At 37.2% G+C, this 8,777-nt stretch overlaps 1 pseudogene; it reads left to right on the top strand.

Annotated features, from left to right (window-relative positions):
• Positions 1-633: 633 nt before the first annotated feature.
• LOC145714797 (U2 spliceosomal RNA) lies at positions 634-739 on the top strand (annotated as a pseudogene).
• The last annotated feature ends 8,038 nt before the right edge of the window (positions 740-8,777 follow it).

The raw sequence follows: 8,777 nt of genomic DNA, 5'->3' as shown, positions 1-8,777 counted from the left end.
TTATTAAAAAAAACCCTCCCCATAAACCCTCATTTGTTTATGTATATGTGTATGTATGTGTATATTTATATATGTATGTGTGTGTGTACATATATATATAAAGACAGAGAGAGGGCAAGAAAGAGGGCAAGAATTTTGTCTGGTTTTATTCACCTTTTCCTAGATTATTGAATGATATTTAGAGTACAATTGCATAAAAGAATGACAGTCGTAGAGGAGAGTAGTCCAGGTAATTTGAAATGAATTAGGTATTTTCATGAGTTGGATTCATATGCAGAAAGAACTCCTATGAAGAAAAATGGCTTGGAAATTACTTATCCTTATTAACTACAGCTCTTGGGAGGGGAAATACTTGAGTACTGTATTTATTAAACCAGATTTCAACTGGCAGTTACCAATAAGGTACTTTGCTGGAAATTTAGATAAATTATCACCAATTCATTGGATGTGTTAACTGTACTCTCATGGCCAAAGAGCAATGCTTACCATTGCCATGGTTCTCATAGAGAAAGAATGTAATTGATGGCATAATTTTTAAACTTAATATTCTTGCAAATGATGAACATCTTCTTTAAATACGTAATTTTAACCACTAACTTGCACTGAAAAATCACATTTTTAAAATGACAGCACATCGCTTCTCAGCCTTTTGGCTAAGATCAAGTGTAGTATCTGTTCTTATCAGTTTAAAATGACAGCACATATATAAGATAAAATTTAAATAAATATGAAATTCTATCTAAAGTAAGATTTCATTATTAGTAATCCTAGACAAATATGCTAATTTTTAACCTATGTTCTCTTTGTTTTACTCTCAGGATTGAGAATGAGAATTCTTGATTTAGGATTAAAAAAAAAAATGTCCATTGCATCATTACAACCTTTTGGGCCTGTCTGAAAAAAAAAAATCTTGCAAATATGGTTTTCTAACAAGAGACCAGACTGCTTCCACATCATATCAAAGAGAAGGTATGAAGTTGTTTTTCTAGCATCCCCGATCATTATGAGTTCCCACAATTTTCCTCTACCAGTGAAAAACAAAATGGAGGAAAAAAATTATAAATAAGTGTGTTTGCTGCTGTGACATTCTTTCATCCAAAAAGGGTAACTTTCTTGTTTTCAGTATTAATTCTTTGCCCTTTAAGATAATATTTTACATATATTTATATATTTTGAATCAAACTATCCCTTAACAACAACACACATTATGAATGCACAAAAGTTCAGACTATGTTTTGAAAAGTTTTATATTAAAAACAAAGTTTATCATTGGTTATTTAAAAAAATTAAATTTAGGGGCGCCTGGGTGGCTCGGTCGGTTTAGCGTCTGACTTTGGCTCAGGTCATGATCTTGCAGCTCGTGGGTTTGAGCCCCATGTCAGGCTCTGTGATGACAGCTCAGAACCTGGAGCCTGCTTCAGATTCTGTGTCCCTCTCTCTCTGCCCCAACCCACTTGCATTCTGTCTCTGTCTCTCTCAAAAATAAATAAACTTTTAAAAAATATATACAAAATTAAAAAAATAAATTTAAGGGTGCCTGGAGGGTTCATTTGGTTAAGTGTTCAAGTCTTGATTTCCTCTCAAGTCATGATCTCACACCGTGGTACCAAGCCCCCCATCAGGCTCCACGCTGACAGCACAGAACCTGCTTGGGATTCTCTCTCTACCTCTTTCTGCTCCTCCCCACCCTCAAAATAAATAAATAAACATTTTAAAAAATTACATTTAGACACAACTGAAATGTTTAAAACCTTGTTGGATCTACAATAATTTCAACACAGCCTCTAAACAACAGCATGTACAAGGAACTTCAGTGCTTCAATATAGTGTATGTACATCTTAAGATCCATCTGTCTATCCTGTTAAATCAAATAAAGCATGTATATTTGTTTACTGTTTTTCAATATGGTGGGAGATACTTTCAGAGTGGAAATAAGCAATATTTCCAGTATTTAGCTGTGTTGTTCTTTTCAGTCGGGAGATAAGCAATATTTCCAGTATTTAGCTGTGTTGTACTTTTCCTTCTCTCTCATGAGAGATAATTGTGAAAGCAAATATTGTTTCACTAGATTATAAAAGACTGCTGGAAATCACATAAATGAATGTACTACATTTTAAAACACAAAATATCTTATGAACTTTGACCAATGATATTTCCTTTTTGAACAATGTGTTTTCACAGTGTAGAATATTAACTAATCTTGATCAAAAAGTACTAGCTGAGTACTTAATAGTTGTGGTACACCACATAAGAGATGTTCTAATAAGTACATCAGATCAATTTGTAATGGAGCTTGTTATTGATGAAAATAAGATTAACAAAATGCACTAACATGCAACAGAACTAATATGTTCAGCTACTGTAAATATCTAAACCATCACTGATGTTTTAGTTCCACTATTGATTCTACAGTCCAAAGGAGAGATGCTTTTTGTTTGACGTAATTAAGACATGGTGACCATGAGACTATAACAACTTTGATCAGCCCAGAGGATTCATAGTCCTCCAAATTCAGTGTTTGTTTCCACTAATTCTTAAATGCTACAACCTGTCTCTGGTAATTTAAAACTACAAAATCCAGAGCGCCAAGTATTAACAAGAATGTATGGATCTTCTGTACTCCATTTTGGAAAGATGGTCTTTCGAGAACAACAATTTAATGATGGGGAGAGATGTGATGTGATTAAGAAAATTTAAAAAATGGGCAGTTTCAAAGATCTGAGGCCATTTTATAAAAAGCCTCTTTTTGGAAAAAAATACTTTTTTTTAATAGGAGAAAAATGAAATGATGTGGAATGCTGTATAAGAAATAAAAAAGGTCTGTGTCACTTTTCTAAAGCTAATTCTTGTTACTGAATCAAAGCTAACTATATACATAGATATGAGTGATTAAACTCCAAACACATTATTGAATAATTTCATTTAAATAATTACTGATAACTTGTTCTGTGCCAGGCACTATGCAACAGTAAATAAAACATACTTATTTCCTGCTTCCCATTCTGGAATCAGAATTAAATGTGTTAAGCATAATAATGGAGGGCACAGGGGCTTATGAGAATTCATATTAGAAATGTCAATTAGCATGGATGGTAAGGGAAGCCTCTTTGAAAAAGGGACATTTTATCTGAGACTTTAGGGATAAGTTAGGAAAGCGGAGAAGGCTGAAGAAAGTCTGTTTCAAGCTGATGAAACAGCATATGTGAAGCCCTAAACTAAGAGAAAGGACATGGCACATTCCAGGAACAGAAAGAATATCAAAGTGATGGAGGGTAAAAAGCCAGATTGTGCAGACTCTAAAAATAAGGTAATGATTCCGTGTATCTGCTGAGGGAAACTTAATGTTAATGTTATATCATTTACATTTTTAAAAGATCATTTTGTTGAGTGTGAATAATGGATTGGAAAAGAAAATGACGTAGTAGAGGCCCAAAGAAGACCCATTTTTAACAATCATATGCAAGGCCATTATATTTGAATTTTACAATATTGGGGGAAAGGAAAACAGAGGATTTTAATGGAGTTTAGAATTATGGGAGCTACATCAAGAGTTCCTTTTGATACCCTTTCCTGTGCTATGATTCTTTCAGTCTGAGAAGGGAATACATCTGGAGATCTCTCTCTTATATTAGACTTAAGGGTCCTTGTTCCTGGGACCCTATCCCTGATCCTGATATACATTAATGTTCTTTCGAACTTACAAATTGATAGAGTGCAGTGTAAGTTATTCTTAAATTTTATATATTCATTTAATAAATTTATGAGTGTCTCTTACAACAAAGACACTGCTCTAGGTGTTAAAGGTATAGCTGTGAATAAGAGAGCAGGACTTTACTTTCACTGGGCTTATATTTTAGTAAAAGGAGGAAGACAATAAAAAAGTAATTCTTGATAGAAGAAATACCTAACTTGAAGAAATATGTGATAGTGACTGTCAGTGGTGGGTGGGATGAAATAAACATGCCATTAGATTAGGTAGTCAGGGAAGAGCTTCTCTATGGTAACAATATTTGAGTTGTGATCTAGATGAAAAGAATAGTTTTATTCAAGATCAGAGGACTTAGTATTGTAAATAGGGGAATGAAAAACGGAAAGGCCCTTAAGAGAATTTGGTGTGTCTGAGAGACAGAAAGGTCAATTTAGCTGGGCTTTAGCAATCAAAGAATAAAATGGCAGGGGATAAGGTTGAAGGGGCATGAAGGGGTCAGATAATTTAAGGCTTTGTAGGTTACATTAAGTAATGAGTCTTGTTTTAAGTATTATGGGAAGCCAAAACAACTCAATACTAATCCTGAACAATCCTAAGTTTAGAGTTCACATCCATCTAATAGATCACCATCCACACTTGCCTTAAAGATCTTACTTTAACAGGAAGCATATAGCTGCATGTCTACACCTAGTCAACCAAATGTCTTTATAAACAACAGAGACCAATTATAGCCAGTTTTGAGTTCACTTGGCAATAGTGACATGTGTGTACTTGGGTACGAACTGAGTTTACACTGACTTCATATAAACTCAATGAGCTATCAGGGAACAAGCGCACATACACTCACCTACAGACTTGGACTCCTGGCTTGAAGAATTAACAGGGTCTACTCCAGGAATTCTTGAGAAAAATCATCAGTAGAGTCAGCAGGGGCATTTGTTATCTATCTATCAAATGATATAATTTCAAAATGGTCAGGAACCAGCTGTTAAATAATTCCCAAAGTTTGGGGCACAGAATTTTGACTGTCCAATATTCTGCTTAAAGAAATAGAAAATAGGGGCGCCTGGGTGGCGCAGTCGGTTAAGCGTCCGACTTCAGCCAGGTCACGATCTCGCGGTCCGTGAGTTCGAGCCCCGCGTCGGGCTCTGGGCTGATGGCCCGGAGCCTGGAGCCTGTTTCCAATTCTGTGTCTCCCTCTCTCTCTGCCCCTCCCCCGTTCATGCTGTGTCTCTCTCTGTCCCAAAAATAAATAAAAAACGTTGAAAAAAAAAATTAAAAAAAAAAAAAGAAAAAAAAAAAAAAGAAATAGAAAATAGCTTATATTTCCACAGCAAAGGCAAATATCACCAAAAAATAATCCTTGCTTAAAAGCTTAGTTTGTTTCTGAGGCAAGAAGGAAAAGAACTTTTTCCTTTTTGGTGAAAACTATTTTTTGACAGTGAGCGTATGTATTAAACAATTTATTTTCTTGAGAATAATAATAGAACAAGTAAGCCAAAGCAGAAACAAGCAAAAAGCAGAAATTCTTGCAATTGAAATTGTCATGGCTTTATCTTACATTCCTCAGAAAGTTTGCTTGTGTTTAGTCATTTAAATTCTCCTTTTCTTACTTGTCTTGATCATTTTCTTTAATGATTATTATTCATCTGACTGTCAAACCTTTGCATTATGACCATCTAAATTAGTATTTTGATAGTTCTCCTTTTGAAAGAAGGCAACAAAACAGCTTCCAAAAATACGCCAGGAGCTATATAAATTGGGGATACTGTGCCCCAAAAGAACTGTATAAGTGCTATCTTATTACCTTGTTACTAGTTAATAAGAACTTTCCAAACAAATATCCTATGCATTGGAGCTGCTTAAACCAGGAAGATTTTAGTTTTGCTAATAACATATGCACATATTGAGAGCTCAACAAATGTTTGAGTACATAAGTGCAAATATGACTGATCAAGCAATTAAGCAATGGGAGGTTAAGGCAAGTGAGGTTCAACAATGTTAACTAATTTGTACAAATTTTCATAATTAGTAAACAACAGAGCTGTAATTTGAAACATAATTCTAAATCTAAAACATATGTCATCTTCAGCATAACACTGATTATTGAATGTGTATGTGAATAAATTATATGAAAGAAAAAAATTCATAAAGTAGGTTTACCATCAGAAATCAAGCATTTTCTTAGGTAAAATTCATGTTCTCTATTCAACAAATGGACATTTAATTTATCACAAGCTATACATACAAAGTATAAGTATTATTTTAATTTTAAAAGAAGTTATTGTACATAATTAGATTCTATAAAAATTTATTTATGTGCCTTTCAGGTTGTTTTTTGTTTGTTTTTAAAATTTTTTAAAATTTATTTATTTTTGAGAGACAGAGAGAGACAGAGCATGAGCAGGGGAGGGGCAGAGAGAGAGGGAGACACAGAATCTGAAGCAAGCTCCAGGCTCCAAGCTGTCAGCACAGAGCCTGATGTGAGGCTCCAACTCACAAATTGCAAGATCATGACCTAGGCCAAAGTTGGATGATTAACTGACTGAGCCATCCAGGCACCCCTATATGCCTTTCAGTTTTATAACCTACAGATAAGCAAGTTAAAAAAGAAAAAGAGCAGTAGAAAGAGTGTCAAAGATACTAAGAGACCACAAAATATTTTTTAAAATTGTCTTTAGTAATTACCTCAAAACATGGAGAAAATAGTGTCTTTAATTTACATTGCAAATTACACAGATATTTCTACAAATATATATTCATAAAGCTTTGTCATACTCTTTGCTTTTTGCAAATATTACTCTTAATTCTTGCACATATTCATATATAATGTATTTAATTAGATTTGCAGTTCAAGTTTTACAAGTTTAATTGGCTCTGTGTGTCTTTGAATGTGTGTTTTTAAGTTCTGCCAAGATTTTAAGAAACTTGAAGCTGATAAGGAAAAAGATACGATTAAAAGAGGCAGTAATGCAAAACAAGTATACTGGGTGACATTTGAACAGGGTTTCCTAAGAAGCTAACTCCCTCACAGGCAGTCCTAGCCAAAGGCTAAGGCAAAGGGGTCTTTACTCAGAAGAGAAAGAGAATGAGGAACTCCTTGGGTATAGAAAGGGATCAGAGAAGGGGTTAGGTATCTGGATGATGTCACTCAGCAGCATGGTGGAAAGTCTCTGTCAGAGAGCCCTAAAGGGCCATAACAGTTTGAGGTCTTTAACCACAGACTCTATTTTATCAAAGGCCAGAGGATGTGGGGACAGGTTTCACAAGGTATGCAAATAAGTCAGATCCTAAGTGACTAAAAATAAGTTTTGGAAGCTTTTTTAAAGATAATTTAGGCTGATCTCCACTGGGTGTGTGCACAGAGCTCACACCTGCCAGGGGCCTCAGTGCCCAATGGAGGAAGCCAGGAGAGCCGAGAGCAGAGTCTCAAGATGCCATTCTGGAATATAGAGGCATAGGAGTCCCATAGGCTCGCCTCATCCTGCTGATCACTTAGATTCCACCCACATCTGCCTAAATAACCCAGAAAAACGCCAGAAGACTAGCAGAATGGATGCTCCGAAGGCAAGCATAGACAAGATGCCCACAGAAGAGGGTAGGAAGGGCAGAGAGGCAGTGCATGCTACACGGACTGGCAAGAGGGAGCCGGGGGTGGGTGGGTGGAGGGACAGCCCACCCCTTAAGGCACAGCCCCCGAAGTCTTGCAAAAGCAGACTTGCAAAAGCTTGCAAAAGCAGAGGGGCTGGACTCCGTGAGTTACGACAGCCAGTGGGACTTAACATCTGGAATGTTAAAAGTCAACAACACTGCTCTTGGAGAGTGGGGAGGGCAAGAGGACACAGGGAGGGAGAGTAGTTGAGAACCAGAAGACAGAGTTCAGCTTGATGGGGGAACAAAGGCACTGGCAAGCCAGATCTCCCTCTCCCATCCCACAGACGAAATTCTAAAGGGAACCAGTTCCTGCCACCGAACTTGCTTGCACCATGAAAAGGCCCATTGCTGTGCTCCTGTGGATCCATCCCTCCGATGGGACTGCCTCCCTCCCGGTGCTTCAGGGCCCCTCCTGCAGGGGACCTCCAACAGCAAAGTGAGCTGAGCTAAGCCTGCCCCTCCCCCCCCACACCTTGCGGATCCACCCCAGTTAATCAAAGCAGCACCACAAGCCTGGCAGTGTGAAAGTAGCCCAGACAGGGGCCACACCACTCCACAGTGAGTCGTGCCCCTGAGAGAAGGGAATATAAGGTACACACCAGTCTGAGTGTGGCCCCAGCAGTGGGGTGGGTACAGACATTAGGTCTCACTGTGGCCCCACCCACCAACACAAGTAACTCTGGACAGCACAGGGGAAGTGCCCTACAATTTGGAGCCACCACAGGGACTACCCAAAATGATGAAATGGAAGAATTCTCCTCAAGAGATAATCCAGGAAGTAGTGACAGCTAACAAATTGATTAAAAAAAGATTTAAGCAATATAATGGAACAAGAATTTAGAATAATAGTCAAAAAATTAATCGCTGGGCTTCAAAAAAGCATAGAGGGCAGCAGAGAATCTCATTGTTACAGAGATCAAGGGACTAAGACATAGTCATGAGTAGCTACAAAAATGCCATAAATGAGCTGCAAAATAAAAAGGAGGCGACCACAGCACGGATTGAAGAGGCAGAGGAGAGAATAGGTGAATTACAAGATAAAATTATGGAAAAAAAGGAAGTGGAGAAAAAGAGATAAAAAACTCCAGGAGAATGAGGGGAGAATTAGAGAACGAAGTGATGCAATCAAACAGAATAATATCCATATCATAGGAATTCCAGAAGAGGAAGAGAGAGAGAAAGGGGCTGAAGGTGTACTTGAACAAATCATAGCTGAGAAGTTCCCTGATCTGGGGAAGCAAAAAGGCATTGAAATCCAAGAGGAACAGAGAACTCCCTTCAGACGTAACTTGAATCGATCTTCTACATGACATATCATAGTGAAACTGGCAGAATACAAGGATAAAGAGAAAATTCTGAAAGCAGCTAGGGATAAATAGGCTCTAACTTACAAAGGTAGACACATAAGAGTAG

Source organism: Panthera onca, chromosome X, assembly GCF_046562875.1.
Source record: "Panthera onca isolate mPanOnc1 chromosome X, mPanOnc1 haplotype 2, whole genome shotgun sequence".
NCBI lineage: Eukaryota > Metazoa > Chordata > Mammalia > Carnivora > Felidae > Panthera > Panthera onca.
The sequence above is the reverse complement of the archived record's forward strand: the minus strand, read 5'-3'. Positions and strand labels throughout refer to the sequence as shown.